Raw genomic sequence first — 5,530 nt, forward strand, 5'->3', positions numbered from 1 at the left:
CCTTCCCAACCCCAAGTCTATTTAAGATTCAGCAAAAGACTCAGAAGCATAAGGGTTCAGGCAAGCTACCACTTGCCAATGATTTTCACTTAATAAAAACACCTTTATGGTTTTTTTCTTTCCCAATTACCTAAATAGTTTCCCCCGAGGGAGCAGAATTGAAACACACTTAAAAGTCTACAGTAAAAGAAAAGTCATCTAGAGTCTTACTGCCTTAAGATATCTAGTTAGCACTTCATAAACTTACAGACGTTCCTGTAAGAACACACACTACTCACAAAGAGACTATTTTACAGAAACAGGACATAATAGATGCTATTTCATCTGAGCCTTTGGAAAAGTAACTTCTGCTCTGCCAATGCTCTCTTTCAGACTTTCTCAGAGGAAAGACATATTAGCAGCTGCCACCACACATCTCTTATGACCTTTATCAATGTAGGTGCACATAACTGATATATCATTTTATATAATCATACAAAATTATATATATGTATAAGATGGAAAAAGGTATGATACGATACTTCCACACTATAATAACTCAGAAAATGCTGTATGTCAATGGTGTCAGCTCTGGACTGTTATTTATTATTAGTCTTGCTTTACAATGTAGTTATAGTAATTTACTCAATCACACCCCTATTTTCAAGTAAAACACCTTTTCAATATTTTGCCATTCTAAACTCATTAATTTTTAAAAAATGAGCTATTATTAATCCTGATACAGTTTTGAGGTGGGGCACTTACTAAGTTGCTGTCATGATTGCTAAGAAAGCCAGTGTGATGTTTAGTGTCTTCAGGCATTTTGATCGGGCATGCAGAAGTCTGTGTGATTACTCTCTATACTTTCAAGTAGTGCCCCTTTTAGTGGGACCGTTTCAAAATGGTGATCAGATCATGTTTCCAGCCTCAGGAGCTACTACTAAATTATTCCGTGGGGAAACTGTTGCTGAAGCAGAAAGGTTCTGTGTGGCTGACGTGGCACGGCAGTTAGCAGTGTCTGCCAGCTGTGAGTAACAGCAGGCTGTCAGGATGGGGTGTAGCAGAAGCAGCTGCAGCAGCTCCTGATTGAGGAGCAAAGATGTAAGTACTTATTTTCACCACTAACAACTTCACCCAAACTAAACCCAAGCTGAAGAAATGTAAAAGCGAATATAATTTTCATTAGAGACCCAACTAACAGATTCATTTGAAAAGCATTTAGTTTGAACCAGAGAAGACAGGCGTTCAGGCCAGCACATGGTTTCATCAGAACGAAAAAGCTGACAGGATCCTGTTTGAAAAAAAACAAAAAACAAAAAACAAACCTCAAGTTCATTGTTGGCTAATGCTGCTTTAGACCCCTTACTTTGTACAGTGACTGCATATCCTGGCAGGGGCCTTCCCTTGTTGGATGGAATGCATGGCTAATGTGCACGTAATTTCAACTTTCATAGGAATTTAGGCGAGTTTGATTATGGTAAGATGAAAGGAGGCAATTACAGTGTTTGGGGAGAGGATAGAGCCTGTTAAATATTTTAAGGAGGATTCAAGCTGGTTAAAGCAGACTTAGAGACAATGTGGAAAATTCTGTTCTCAAGCTATACAGATGACTAGGGGCATGGTGCCTGCCAACTGTGACAAACTCTGGCCCAGAGCGGTGAGCAAGCGGTGGCTGTGTGGCTTCTGTTCCCAAGGTTTACATCCTGAAGTCCAGAGTTCCTGCTGGTATTTGCCGAGTTCATAAACCATGTGTTTACAGGTTGGTGATATTCTCTCATTCTCTCTCTCTCTCTCTCTCTCTCTCTCTCTCTCTCTCTCTCTCTCTCTCTCTCGTTCTTCCTTTCTTTCTATGGAGACTCTTCTCTGCTCACCAGCTTTGCAGGAAGTCTCCTAAGGGACCACCTGTTGTCTACCTGGAGCGCAGTTAATGTTTTGGCCAACAAATATTTTGAATTCCCACCTCTCTGCTGGGAAAACCTAGGCAAACAAGGTGGAAGAAGCGATGGCCCCTGTGGAATTTGCAGCTCGGTAGGAAAAACAGATGTTACAAGGAGAGGAGTGACCGCTGGGCTGGGAGAAGAGAGATCTGGGTCCTGGCACAGGTCCCGATGAGCCATATGGCGCTCTGGGCTGCAGCTTGTGTGCTGTCTAGTGACGGCATTGGGATGGATGAGCTCCGAGTGGTGATTCCTCACCTAGTGTGAGTTTCCCGCTTGCTAAACAGTTTCTCACATAACTCTGGATTTTATCACATCTAAAAGGATGGATATTTTCCTTAGGAATGCATCTCACCCATCACCAATTAGGACTCTTCACATTGTGATACTCTGGAACAGTCTGGAAAGATCCTCCTAGAGGGAGCCCACTCACAGTATGATATTGTTAGGAACAGGCTTTGCTTTCAAGAAAAAGGCCTTACAAGTAGTGATTCGATACCACCTCATCTTTGATGTCTAGGTATCGATTTTCATGTGGCTGGTGCTTGGAATAGGAGCCTTTACTATCAATGACTTTTGAGGGACAGAGGGACAAAATAAAAGTTCTTCAGATGACCTGAAGGAAATTTGACTGAGTCAAAAAAATAAGACAGGCTTCAACTAAAATATAGGACACCTACCATTAGTGGCTATGTGGAATTTCTTGGCTTCTTACCACCACAGATCAACTGATAACACTGGAAACTGGGGGGAATTCATAAGATGCTTTAATAGAAATGATAGATTCCTTTAATGTAATTATCACACACATATTCTGCCATAAACCTAGCCTAGCCAAGCTCACAAAGCTATCTACACAGGTCTGCATACATCCCTCGCTATTTGTACTTTTGCATTTATTGTGATTCTTCATGTTTTTTTTTTTTTTTTTGACAAGGTCTTATGTAGCCCAGGCCTGTCTGCAACTTAGTATAGAGTCTAGGCTGGCCTTGAACTCCTTATCCTTCTACTTTAGACTCTCAAGTTCTAGGACTATAGGCATTTGATACCACACCAAGGTCTTTTTGACCTGGACAAGTCCCCTCCCCAGAGACGACTGCCTCCGTCTCCCAGTCCTTTATTTATCTGCTCCTTCAGCCTCTTCTTTAAAAACTCCTGTGCCTTCCATTTTACATCGTCCCACTAATCCTCAAACAAGCCGATGAAAACACACAGCTCCTTCAGGGCATCTGTTCTCTTCTCTCAGTCCTGATCTTTCCATCAACCCCCTGAAACTGAGTTGATACAGTTTCAAGTTTGTATAGGACTTGATATCCTACACTGTTTTCTCTCCTCTTCTTCTGCCTCCCTCCCTCTCTCTCGTTTTGCTTGGTACAGGATCTCTTGTAGCCCAGGTTGCTCTTGAGTTACTCTGGAGTAAGGCTCACTTGCTGGTCTTCCTGCTGTCGTCTCCCGCCATGCTGTTCAGACTGTGTGTTCTCAGTGTACGTTGACTCTTCTTTCTTCGTTTCTCACCTAAACTGTTATTTTGAAGCCTATGTTCACCTTTGATGGGTCTCATTTATAGCTGTGGTTTTAATTGTGACGTGGGTGTTGATACTAAGTTTAAGCACAGGGAATCTGCAGGAAAAAAAAAAGCAACGCATAAACAGAAGAATATCATCTGCCACAAACTCATGTCTCCTCAGATTTCTCTTGGGAGCTCCTCCTGACTCATTGTTACTGCTTCGGACCCCTCCAGCAAGTGTTCTCAAGGGCAACTAAACTCACCACGGCCCAACATCCTTCCCCAGTAAAATTCTTGATCAGGGACCTCAGCATCTGCAGGCAGCAATCCAGGTAAATCCAACTAACTTCCAGATCCTGCCCCCTTGCTGTCTCTTGAATCTGACACCCACACCTAGATCAGTCTTCCTTTCCACCAGTCCCCTAGTTTGGCCTGTACTGATTTAAGGAGAGTATTACTGATGGACTTTGAAGCCTCACCTTGCCTGTGGTATAGAGTTCTGGGACCATCCTCTCCACTTTATTTGCCTTACCACCTAATTTTAAAAAGGTTTGACACAGAATTAGGTTTTATTTTGTAGTCCTGATGCTCCTAACAGCAAAAGGCACAAAGCAGCTACTTAATAGTCGACTGTTGGGCGAATGGGTGAGGGAGGAGATGACCACCTGCTCCGTCCATATTGGCATTGTGTTATCTCAGCTAACCCAGTGGGAGGTGTAGTTTTTCCTTCTTCAGTGGTTTCAGGATAACTTCTGTAGGTTGAAGACATAACCATCTCCAAGCTCCAGTTCAGAGTGATATGTCCTTAGACATGTGCTGTATGTTGAATTAGTCTCTGTGGTTAGGGAGACATAAAATTCTTATATTTATGCCTGAATATTCATGCCCACTCTTAGGTAAAAAGATAGGGTATGTCTCATATTTGGTATATAAGTTAAGAATAGACCGGGAAGATTTTTAAAAGGAAAACTGATAAATTATTGTCAGAAATGACAGAATGTTGGGCAGGCAGAAGTAGCAGATATGTTTTTTAAGGTAAAGAACCCCAGGTCTTAACTGTGAGTTGACAGAACATGCTTTTAATTCCAGCACTCAGCAGGCAAAGGTAGGTGGAGGCCAGCCTGGTCTCTGAAGCAAGTTCCCGGATAGCCAGGGCTACACAGAGAAATGCTGCCTCAAAAACAAATACCCAAACAGCAACAACAACCAAAACAACAACACCCCAGCAAAACCAACTCCCCAAAAAACAAAAACAAATAAAACCCAAATCCAGGTCTAGGGAGAGGTGGGGCAACTTGCCTTTCTCTGAGGCTGAGTGAGGCAGTTAGGACAGGCTCGATGGTCTTAACTGTCAGTGCTGCTCTTTATGTCCTAGGCGCTCAAACCACCAAGTCTATGACCCACTCCACTGACCATAGCTGCTGTGTGCCCTAGGCTTTCCTTTGACCAACAGTCTTTTCCCAGTGTGCATCCTTCTTCCCAGAGTACATTGCTCTTTCACCTGCTTCCAGCATCATGTGCTCTTATCTCGCAGGTCTCAGTCAAAGCTGCTTTTTTTTTCCTTATAAAGGACAACATATAATTGGGGCTGGCTTACAGGTTCAGAGGTTCAGTCCAGTGTCATCAAGGTGGGAACATGGCTGCATCCAGGCAGGCATGGTACAGGAAGAGCTGAGAGTTCTATATCTTTATCTGAAGACTGATTTCCAGACAGCTAGGGTGAGGAGGGTCTTAAAGCCCATGCCCACAGTGACAAACCTACTCCAACAAGGCCACACCTCCAAATAGTGCCACTCCCTAGGCCAAACATATTCAAACCATGACATTCCACTCCCTGGCCCCCAAAGCCTTGTTCAAACCCATGAGTCTATGGGGGCTATATCTAGCCATCATAAAAAAGTACATTTAATTCCAACTTTCAAATTCCCCATAGTCTAGAGCAGTATCAACAATGTTAAAAGTCCAAAGTCCAAGGTTTCTTCTGCGATTCATCCAATCATTTAACCTCCCCAAAGCAAGTCATGCAACCAGCTGGGCAAACTTCAAGCATCTCCATGTCTGATGTCAAAGCTGTCTTCAGATCTCCAACTCCTTTTTCATCTTTGTT

The sequence above is a fragment of the Grammomys surdaster genome, unplaced genomic scaffold (genome assembly GCF_004785775.1).
Source record: "Grammomys surdaster isolate TR1022 unplaced genomic scaffold, NIH_TR_1.0 130, whole genome shotgun sequence".
Lineage (NCBI taxonomy): Eukaryota > Metazoa > Chordata > Mammalia > Rodentia > Muridae > Grammomys > Grammomys surdaster.